The 12,371-nt window shown below is 33.0% G+C and overlaps 1 protein-coding gene across 1 annotated transcript in view; it reads right to left on the bottom strand.

Annotated features, from left to right (window-relative positions):
- The window catches only part of LOC129237034 (transcription factor btd-like), a 118,874-nt gene extending 114,748 nt beyond the window's left edge, over nucleotides 1–4,126 (bottom strand). Inside the window, exon 1 of the mRNA XM_054871405.1 lies at nucleotides 3,649–4,126. The gene's annotated coding sequence lies outside the window, so the exon portion shown is untranslated. The remainder of the gene's footprint in view (nucleotides 1–3,648) is intronic.
- Between the last annotated feature and the right edge of the window lie 8,245 nt (nucleotides 4,127–12,371).

Below are 12,371 nucleotides of genomic sequence, written 5' to 3'. Positions count from 1 at the left end.
TTACAAATATTTTTATTAAATTCATCCACCTCTGCTCTGCTCCTTTCCTTTCTCCACGTAAGTCTTTCAAAAATAATTCACTAGTTCTACTATTTTTCAACGCCCCAGCAGCTCGCCAGCATCCCAAAGGGCCGTCAATTGTTTAGTTGGCAACACCTTTATTGCCAACATTATTTAACTAAGCCCAACAAACTGTAAAGAGCCGCCAAACAGCAGCAGGGAAATGGAAGTATGCAACAGCGATAGGCCAACAAAACGGTTGAATACACTCACAGCTAACTGCAGCTACGGCTCGGCCGCATTAGCATAAATTTCAGTCGCAGCGATGAAAAAAAACAGAAAACGGAGTAGTGTAAGTAAAGTTCGAAGAAGCGGACAGACCAAGACGGCACACCACCTTCAAATGACTGGTTACGGCTGAGGCACAGCCAGACAAATCCCGAAGTTAGCCGGACGCATGGCAAAGCAATAAAGTGACAACAGCAGCTACGAGTCCATTGAAGTTGGCACAGACACTGGCAATTCCCGCAAGAAAAATCAATGGCAGTGACATCGCTGAATGGTCTGACAACTTTGTGTGCAGGCAGGCAGCAGGCAGCAGGCAGCGAGAAGCAGCAGGCGTTCGCTGGCAACTTTTGTTTTTCGACTAGTCTTTATCCATTTCCTTTTTTCTTTCTTCTTTGTATTTTCCTTTTTTCTTTTCATTTCCTTTTTTCTTTTTATATTATTTTCCTTTTTTCTTTTTTTCTACCCACTTTTTTATTTGTTTCTAGTCATTTTACGTTTTATTTCTTCACCTTTTCATTTTGGCACTGTTCTCTCTTTTCATGCGCCACACTTCTCTGCTTTTGCAATCATTTGTTTTTATTATTCCATTGTTTGTGGTACTTCGTCCAAATTTAATGCAAGTGACACAGTTTCCATTTCCTTTGCAATTCATTAGTGAATGGGAAAATGTAGTTGAAAATGGGAAAAATAATTAGAATCTGCAGCAACTACCTTTGGTAGGGATTTCCAATGGCAAATGGATGTTAAAAAATATGTGCGAGAATTGGTTTCCATTTGAGATGCCTTAAGGTGGTTGTAGACGTTAAGAAAAAATCCGCTTACAATGGAATGGCACGAAGAGATGTTTAAGGGTAGACAAGTAATGAAGAACCAACCAGCTGGGAGAGAAGAAACAACAAATCGGTACTCATAATAACAAAACCGGGACTCTAGAGAGATGAACCTTAGAGAGAAGATACTAAAGTACTAAAATACAGAAGAGATATCTCAAACATTCAAGCTGGCAATCCATACGTCTATCCAAGTCCAGTGAAATTCTGTTTTCCATAGAAACACAACGAGTTTTACTAACTCACCTTACTCGTGGCAAATCCTATGCCCCCATAAATTATTACAGACCTTTAAGGAAATTTAGGATATTTAGAAAAAGTTATGATCTTAGTGACAACCAACGAATACTTCAAGAGCTCCAGGAAGCTAACCAGCAGCAAGCAATTAGCACCAAATGAGATGAAGGAACTTTGACACTAATGACTCTCGATTTTGATACGCGGATACAATGGATGAAGATTCGATAAAAAAAGCTCAAATAACCTTAAATCTACGTTCCGAGACATGCAGTTTTACGCAGTTGTTTAACCCCTTCAAAATATATTTTGAGATTTAGTAGCCCTTGAGGACTAACAGCTCTTCAAGTATGCTGAAATTTGGCAACGCTGCAATTACATAATGGGAAATAATTTGGTTTATATGCAGTTCACTTCAGTCTTGTTCAAGAGAATCCCACCTCACTGAACCAGGCGTAAACAATCAATCCAGCACATGAAAGAAGTTTCTTGTTGAGTTGAGTATGCGATTGAGAAGGAAGGTCTTATATTTGCTAAAACCTGGTTGTCTAAAGTCTGTTGACTGCGGCAAGCAGATAAACTCTCCGTTGGGCACCCGCGTCTGGCCAGACTTTTTCGACTTTGGACGTGAATTTAACATATTTCTATTACAGCTAACGACTTCAGCTTCCAGGTAGCTTAATTTTCTATCGATTTATGAATATAACCTTTTAATAGGGATCCTTGAACAGAACGAAAAAAGGCTACAGCCGGGTGCGCAACCGGAGGGTTAAATCCCACAGAGGAATTGAATGTGATCTATTTTTATTTGTATTGTTGATGACAATCGAACGATCACTGAGTTACGGCGGTGTTAGCCGCTTCGTACTGCTCATAATGCCCATCAGGTTTTTAATATCAAGGCCTGCTATATTAGCACGCGTAACAAAGATATGAGAGCCAGGATATTTAAATCTTAGCCACACGAAAGGCAGCTAAGGAGGATGCACTAAAATGATTCCACCTCATCCTTTATACAACTGACGCAGAAAGAACTCGAAGTTAGGACGTCTCACAGAACGTATAACTCGCTGTCACGGTCCTTAAGGCCCGTCCACGAAATTGTGGAGCTGGAGAAATTTTGTTAATCTCAGAATATCCCTCGAGCACCACCGATCCACTGGTGGCCAGAAAGATTTCACGACCATCAAAGTTTGTGTACTTGCCAAGCACTCGCTGAGTTGACGCAAAGCCCACGTCTTCAGGACCAGACCGCAGGTAGGATCCAAATCCTCTCCTTCCACGGGAAAACTACTTCATAGGTCCCATGTCTCGCCGGCTCAACCGCCTCGCAGGTAGCCAACAGCATCCCAATCCTCTGATTGGCAGAGAAACTACTTCATAGGTCCTCTGTCTCGCCGACTCATCCGCCTCGCAATTTCCAGCAAAATCGCTATCACCATCATCGAGTCCAGGGCTCTAATTTCCGCTTGACTGTCGGAGTAGAAATCAACCTCCGTGACAATTATTACACAAGTTAGCAACCAATCAGAGGATAGTTCCATACGTAGAAACTCACGCAAGTGGGGAAAGTCCCTCATCGCCATGCACTTGGGAGTGACCGGGACGATTCTTGTGCATATGATCCAAGCAGCTCACAACTTCTAAGCTTCGCCCAAGTATCCTCTGGTTAGCTTCCGAGCATCCGTTCGAGAGTGAACTAATTTGAGAAGGCGCAACAACCCAGGAGATCTGATTGTGCGCTGGGTTTGATACTCGCCACGTAAAAATAACCTCCCCCTCCCATGAAAACACGGTTAAAATCGTGTAAGTGGTTATCGAAGAAGAAGAGCCGCCAATCAGCTGCTTCTTTAATTGGCGCTACCTCTATTTGAAGCACACTGCAGTGGTCTGGTAACCTGAACTTGAATCTGACGGTTAGCTCCTCGCAGAATACTCCTCCAACAACCCTTCCAACCAACTTCAAGCCAGCCGTGAACAGGTTCACCAGGCTCTGCCTGCAAATACTGCTCTCCGCCTACTCTTCTCTTGAGAAAAGTGTGCACCCTGTACTATTCACTGGACGTCTGGGAGCATCTTTCTTTACGGACAGTTCCTAAATGAACTGTGGATTAGGTGGGGGCATGTATTCGACGGATCTTGCGAACGAGAGGCGACTTTAGCAGAGCTCCGTGAAATACTAAGTTATATTTTACTACTCAAAATACAGGTCTTAGAGTATAGGCATTCACATATAAGAAATTCTTAGCATACATATCTGTAGATGGCTGAAAAATCAAATATCTGTACTTACCTTTCACTTAAAAATTCTGCTTAAAAAGTTTACACCTGTTTTTTTGTTTTTGCTCCTCTCCACTCATAAATACTGCAACGCACTGAAACCGGAAACGTTGAGATTTGCAAGCATTGCAATGACGCCGGGGCTTCAGCTACAGCACGAACTAACTTCCGTTTGCATATATACATATATTTATGCTTGCGAGGAAAAGTAAATTATCCACTTAAAAGTATGTTGCGGTGCAGCGGGAGCAGGAGATTAAATATTTGAATGTGTGTGCAGATGTACAAAGTTTGACTGAAGACTACTAAATCCCAAATACGGCAGACTGCTGCTTGCTGCTACTTGACAGTTGATTGCTTAGGCAGAATAACGATATACCTATGTATGCTTGCATATGTGATTATGCGTGTATGTAAGTCTTTGCTTACGCTGCATGCGATGCTGCTGCATAAACTATTTTACAAATACTTGTCTTCTGCTGATACTACTTTTGCTGCTTTCGTGTACGTTTGTTCCCCCCTTGTCACACAGTTGAAGCACCTTTAATCCTTAAGCCTTAATCCCGGCTGATAACGAAAACGTGCAGACTGAATGGCGTCTCTGTTGGCCTCATTGAAATGCAATGGCAACAACATCAACGTTTAACACGCCGTGTTAGCAGAGCTGATTTGGAGTGGGAGGGAAGAGAAAGCAAGTTGTTAGTACATATTGTTGCTGAGCGACATGTAAACGGAGAAAGAGAGAGAGCAAGATACACAGAAACAAATTGAGAGAGCGCGCCAATCTAGCAATGCGGGAGCATGGTGAGAGTTAGTGCAATGCACCGTTGCATTCAAATGTGGGAATTTCACTTATCAAAACGCGATTTGTTGGCATTTTTCTAGTTGTTGTTTTCAGTTGTTAGTGTCATAGAAAAAAAAATAAAAATAAAAAACAAAAGAAAAAATGTTTGTAGTTAATAAGCAACAAATTAATGCACTTTTTGTTGCCCAACAACAAAAGGCGAGCAGTAAAAATGCCTGCAGAGGGGCATGGAATGCAATGATTTTAATGCTGTTGCCGATTGAATGCAACGAATGCAGCCGGTATGGACAAAGGCTTTGAACTCTTAGCGCTGCGCTTTGGTGATAACAACAATGCGAACAACTGCACCAACCGCGCGAATTTAATTCATGTACTTGTTGTTGTAGTATTTTTTGTAGTGTCGCATTATTCACTGTGTATGCAGTAACAAACACATTTATGTATATTTTATCGTAAAATTTCTCTCCTTTATCAGTATAGGTACAGCTGTTGTTTTGATGCAACGGTTGAGTCAGTTTTTGCCTGATTGTTGTTTATGTATGTTTAAAATAATTGTAAAATTGAAGTGAATATCTTTTAATTTGTGCGCTTATTTATTTTAAAACTTTCTTCACTATTTTTTTATATTTAGTTAATAATATTTAATTGCAAATAATTTACTCAACAAAACTTGTACTACGTTCCTAAGTTAGTGAGAAGCGAGACTTGCATCGTAAACAACTTTCAATCATTTTTTCGAAGCGAAATCGATACACGAAATTCAGAACGAATGTTAGAAATAATGATTTTTAAAATCTTGAAGGTGGAAAGGAGTTTATACATAAGCATATTCGGCCTTTTTCGTCCTATTGGAGGATTCTTTTTAAAAGATTATATCCATAAATCGTTAGAAAATTAAATTTTAGGAAGCTACTTGGCAAGTTAAGTTGTTAGTTATAATAAAAATATGTTAAATTCACGTCCAAAATCGAAAAACTCTGGCCAGACCCGGGTGTCCAACGGATAGTTAAATATGAAAGGACTCACAACACTTTATGAATGGATGTATAACTCGAGTTTCGATTAGTAGTTAAGCAAAAGGCTACCCTATCGCCGAGTTTTGTTTTAAACTATAAAAAAATCAATAATTTTCGATTTGTCATTGAATATTTATAGCTGCTAAGATATATTTAAAAGATTTTAGTTTTTTGAATTCCAATATTTCGGAAGCTCAGTAAGTTATGCGAGATTTTCATTCCATCTTTCTAAGCTCCATACTTAAAGTAGGACTCTTTGTATTCCATCTTTAAGTATGCGAATTTCTTTAAATTAATTTAAAAGAAAAAGGTTTTTCTAATAGCGCTCGCCCTTCGGCAGGCAATGAGTGTTTCTCCTCCTAGTGTGTTTCTGCCATGAAAAAGCTGCTCATAAAAAATCATTTGCCGTTCGGAGTCGGCTTAAACTGCAGGTCCCTCCATTTGTGGAACAACATCAAGACGCATGCCACACGACAAAGAGGAGGAGGAACTCGACCTAGCACCTAAAAGAAGTGCACGGGCCTAATTTATTTTAAGTTTAATTTTAGTTCATTTTTCATTATTTTTATTTCATTTATATTTAATTATTTTTCATATTTTCTATTTATATTTTCTATTAATTTTTTATTTTATTTGATTTTCAACGTTTTTTTGAAAATACTCTAATTTATTTTAATTTCATTTTATTTCGTTTTTCCTTATTTTTATTTTATTTACTTCATTATTTTTTATATTTTTTAATTTTTGTTTTATTTTTCATCTAATTTCTTTTTATGTTTTTTTAATATTTTATTTTATTTTTTATTTATTTATTTTTTAATTTTTTTAATTTTCAGTGTTTTTTATATATATTTTTTTATTACATTTTGTTTGTTTCACTATAATTATTTGTACATTATTTTCATCTCCCTTTCCGTAACCTTTATAAACTTTTAACTTTTTTTGAACAAACTCTTTCAGCGCTGATTTGCCGTTGAATATTGCCCTATATTTAGAATTTTTTCAGAATTACTTTATCGGGATAACAATATTTAATTCGACCAAATATTCATGGACTTTTTATGCATTTTATGTCCCATTATATTTTATTTTATTATTATTTTATTTTATTTCATTTTACTTTATTTTATTTTATTATTATTTTATTTTACTTTATTTTATTTTATTATTATTTTTTATTTTTTTGCATTTTAGTTTACTTTATCTTATTTTATTTAATTTGATTTTACTTTACTTTACTTTACTTTACTTTACTTTACTTTACTTTACTTTACTTTACTTTACTTTACTTTACTTTACTTTACTTTACTTTACTTTACTTTACTTTACTTTACTTTACTTTACTTTACTTTACTTTACTTTACTTTACTTTACTTTACTTTACTTTACTTTACTTTACTTTACTTTACTTTACTTTACTTTACTTTACTTTACTTTACTTTACTTTACTTTACTTTACTTTACTTTACTTTACTTTACTTTACTTTACTTTACTTTACTTTACTTTACTTTACTTTACTTTACTTTACTTTACTTTACTTTACTTTACTTTACTTTACTTTACTTTACTTTACTTTACTTTACTTTACTTTACTTTACTTTACTTTACTTTACTTTACTTTACTTTACTTTACTTTACTTTACTTTACTTTACTTTACTTTACTTTACTTTACTTTACTTTACTTTACTTTACTTTACTTTACTTTACTTTACTTTACTTTACTTTACTTTACTTTACTTTACTTTACTTTACTTTACTTTACTTTACTTTACTTTACTTTACTTTACTTTACTTTACTTTACTTTACTTTACTTTACTTTACTTTACTTTACTTTACTTTACTTTACTTTACTTTACTTTACTTTACTTTACTTTACTTTACTTTACTTTACTTTACTTTACTTTACTTTACTTTACTTTACTTTACTTTACTTTACTTTACTTTACTTTACTTTACTTTACTTTACTTTACTTTACTTTACTTTACTTTACTTTACTTTACTTTACTTTACTTTACTTTACTTTACTTTACTTTACTTTACTTTACTTTACTTTACTTTACTTTACTTTACTTTACTTTACTTTACTTTACTTTACTTTACTTTACTTTACTTTACTTTACTTTACTTTACTTTACTTTACTTTACTTTACTTTACTTTACTTTACTTTACTTTACTTTACTTTACTTTACTTTACTTTACTTTACTTTACTTTACTTTACTTTACTTTACTTTACTTTACTTTACTTTACTTTACTTTACTTTACTTTACTTTACTTTACTTTACTTTACTTTACTTTACTTTACTTTACTTTACTTTACTTTACTTTACTTTACTTTACTTTACTTTACTTTACTTTACTTTACTTTACTTTACTTTACTTTACTTTACTTTACTTTACTTTACTTTACTTTACTTTACTTTACTTTACTTTACTTTACTTTACTTTACTTTACTTTACTTTACTTTACTTTACTTTACTTTACTTTACTTTACTTTACTTTACTTTACTTTACTTTACTTTACTTTACTTTACTTTACTTTACTTTACTTTACTTTACTTTACTTTACTTTACTTTACTTTACTTTACTTTACTTTACTTTACTTTACTTTACTTTACTTTACTTTACTTTACTTTACTTTACTTTACTTTACTTTACTTTACTTTACTTTACTTTACTTTACTTTACTTTACTTTACTTTACTTTACTTTACTTTACTTTACTTTACTTTACTTTACTTTACTTTACTTTACTTTACTTTACTTTACTTTACTTTACTTTACTTTACTTTACTTTACTTTACTTTACTTTACTTTACTTTACTTTACTTTACTTTACTTTACTTTACTTTACTTTACTTTACTTTACTTTACTTTACTTTACTTTACTTTACTTTACTTTACTTTACTTTACTTTACTTTACTTTACTTTACTTTACTTTACTTTACTTTACTTTACTTTACTTTACTTTACTTTACTTTACTTTACTTTACTTTACTTTACTTTACTTTACTTTACTTTACTTTACTTTACTTTACTTTACTTTACTTTACTTTACTTTACTTTACTTTACTTTACTTTACTTTACTTTACTTTACTTTACTTTACTTTACTTTACTTTACTTTACTTTACTTTACTTTACTTTACTTTACTTTACTTTACTTTACTTTACTTTACTTTACTTTACTTTACTTTACTTTACTTTACTTTACTTTACTTTACTTTACTTTACTTTACTTTACTTTACTTTACTTTACTTTACTTTACTTTACTTTACTTTACTTTACTTTACTTTACTTTACTTTACTTTACTTTACTTTACTTTACTTTACTTTACTTTACTTTACTTTACTTTACTTTACTTTACTTTACTTTACTTTACTTTACTTTACTTTACTTTACTTTACTTTACTTTACTTTACTTTACTTTACTTTACTTTACTTTACTTTACTTTACTTTACTTTACTTTACTTTACTTTACTTTACTTTACTTTACTTTACTTTACTTTACTTTACTTTACTTTACTTTACTTTACTTTACTTTACTTTACTTTACTTTACTTTACTTTACTTTACTTTACTTTACTTTACTTTACTTTACTTTACTTTACTTTACTTTACTTTACTTTACTTTACTTTACTTTACTTTACTTTACTTTACTTTACTTTACTTTACTTTACTTTACTTTACTTTACTTTACTTTACTTTACTTTACTTTACTTTACTTTACTTTACTTTACTTTACTTTACTTTACTTTACTTTACTTTACTTTACTTTACTTTACTTTACTTTACTTTACTTTACTTTACTTTACTTTACTTTACTTTACTTTACTTTACTTTACTTTACTTTACTTTACTTTACTTTACTTTACTTTACTTTACTTTACTTTACTTTACTTTACTTTACTTTACTTTACTTTACTTTACTTTACTTTACTTTACTTTACTTTACTTTACTTTACTTTACTTTACTTTACTTTACTTTACTTTACTTTACTTTACTTTACTTTACTTTACTTTACTTTACTTTACTTTACTTTACTTTACTTTACTTTACTTTACTTTACTTTACTTTACTTTACTTTACTTTACTTTACTTTACTTTACTTTACTTTACTTTACTTTACTTTACTTTACTTTACTTTACTTTACTTTACTTTACTTTACTTTACTTTACTTTACTTTACTTTACTTTACTTTACTTTACTTTACTTTACTTTACTTTACTTTACTTTACTTTACTTTACTTTACTTTACTTTACTTTACTTTACTTTACTTTACTTTACTTTACTTTACTTTACTTTACTTTACTTTACTTTACTTTACTTTACTTTACTTTACTTTACTTTACTTTACTTTACTTTACTTTACTTTACTTTACTTTACTTTACTTTACTTTATTTTTTTTTTTCAAATAAAGGAGTGATTTACATTAATTGGCGACAGCTTTGCTGCAAGCCAATAATTTATAACAGTTACAAAGATTACAATTAAATATATGTATATAAATATTATATAAAATAGTTAACAATTTTACAAACAAGAAAAACGTTTACTATTTTATTTTTATTTTTTTTTTCACTTGCCAATGCAAATTGACTGCGCTACTCCACCCTAACACTGCAGTTCATAACTACTTCTCTCTCCCTTCCTTTTGTTGTTTATTTGCATATGTGCTCTCATCACATTAATCGTTAGCGCGCACTCTCTCACTGTTTCACTCTCAGCTCTTTTGTGGGTGGCTGCTCCAGCGTTTGGGCTGTGCCAGCAGGTGGCCGTGTAGTTACTATTACTTTTATTGTTGTTTTTACTGCTGTTGTTTTTGCAAAGACGTCAAAGGAAGTTGGGAGTTGGTTTTCGTTGTCATTCGTTCACATTTTTTTCCACGCAACGAAATTCGATTTTCCGCACAAATTTGTATTCTTTATTGAAGTATTTGAATTTAATAGTTCAAACAGAATTGGCAAAGTTTCAATTCACTTTTATTTAGTAAAATAATTATGGCAAGACTTAGCTTACTTGCCACACGCTTGGGCCAGCAGCTGCCAAAAGCACATTTTCGTCTGTTACACGAGCCACTTTTTTCTTTGCCACGGCGCCGCTTTCAGATGTTTTCGCATGTGAATGTAAATATGTAAGGGTGTATGTATGTGTATTTTGGTTCGCAGTTGTCATAGGCTTTCAGCGAATAAGCATGTACCTACATGCCTATGACAGTATTCATACATAAATACACATATACTAAGTATTTTTTCATGCAAATGTATGCCAAATTGTGGCCCCTGTACGTCAATGCACTTTATAACTTTTAACCTTTTCGCTCCCCTCTCTTACACTGCAACAACTTGCTTTGGCAGCTGCGAATTTTTCTCGTACATACACACACACACTTCTCAAACTTCGAACACTGTTGCTTGCTTGCAGCTAAGTATTTTTAACACAATTTAATTTTTCTCACATACATACGTATGCATGTACATTTCACACATCCACAAAAAAAAATTCAAATAAAATTCTAATGCGAGTTGTATTTCAATACCGAAAACGAAATTAAAAAAACAACACAAATAGAAAACCAGCCCAATCGTATGGGCAAAGGCAATGACAACGGCGACGGCAACTACAACGCGACGACAATGACAACACAACTTTACTGATAGATGACAGCAGAAAAACTGCTCTTCCCCAACGAGTTCCATCAGCGCCGCAATGTAAGCCGAATCAACAGCGAGCAAGCAAAGCAAACGAAATTTATCTACGGTAAATGCAGGCCGGGAGATATACCCATGCGAATGCAAGTTGTGGCACCAACAGTGGCAGCAACAAAGTGCACACACAGATACACATTCGTTTTACTCTTACCTCGCAAATATTCGTGTACTCACTTTGTGAGTGCGTAGCCTGCTTGAATACATTTTGGAATCCATGCTTTTTGAGGTCAACACTAATACGCGCTCTGCATTTATGGCAAGGCTTGCACACACACACACACAACTATTGTGGACTATTGTGTGCTATTTATTAGTATTGATATGCTTGTTTACTGCGCCAAAGTAGTTAGTGGTGTACTGGTGGCGAGCTAGGGGCTTGGCAGTGAGTACGCCTTGTATACCTGTGCTCTTTCGTGAGCACTTATGACTTAGGGCGAATACTCTTTACGTGGATTGGCCAGATTTGTAAGAGTAAATAGCAAGCAGTTGGCGGGGTTGTTTTTTGTTGGCGCACAGGGTGTATCGAAATCTAAAAAATAAACTGTAATATATTTCTTATGCACCAAATATAAACAAATTAGTTTCATAATAAAATTTGTATTCATAAAATGTAAATGAATCTCGATACATGAAAATGAAATGAAAGGCAATATTACCATAGAGATACTAGAAAATCAAAACTGCGTGAGTTTTGGATCGGCTACAACCAACTCGAACTGAATTTTTCTTAAACCTTTTCATACTAAATTTCTTATTATCAAACTATTTAGCTAATTACTATAGATAATTATCTTATTAGGCTTTACTACGAATTTGTTCTTAAATTTGGATATGAAGAAATTTGTAGTACTTGAAATTTGTAGTACTTACTCGGCTTTGTGAACTTTGAACTCATTTTGTCTCTCGTAGAAATCTTGGGATCATAGACTTTCCCAAGCTTCTCCTGAGTCAATTTCGTAAGTAAAATTATTCCTAAGTATTTTGCGCTGGGTCAAATTGCGAAAGTTTGGTAGGGTAAAATTGGGTACCTTGTATCTGGTGGTAAAAAGCATTCTGTGAGTTCGTGGGTTCAAACTTAAGTGACAGCCTATAGCCCAAAGGTTGAACTAACCTAGCGCCCTTTAAATTATCCCACTGATCGTATTAGGTCGCAGTGCTCATGCCATTATCACCACATCATCAGCAAACGCA

The sequence above is a fragment of the Anastrepha obliqua genome, chromosome 2 (assembly GCF_027943255.1).
Source record: "Anastrepha obliqua isolate idAnaObli1 chromosome 2, idAnaObli1_1.0, whole genome shotgun sequence".
NCBI classification, from domain to species: domain Eukaryota; kingdom Metazoa; phylum Arthropoda; class Insecta; order Diptera; family Tephritidae; genus Anastrepha; species Anastrepha obliqua.
The sequence above is the reverse complement of the archived record's forward strand: the minus strand, read 5'-3'. Positions and strand labels throughout refer to the sequence as shown.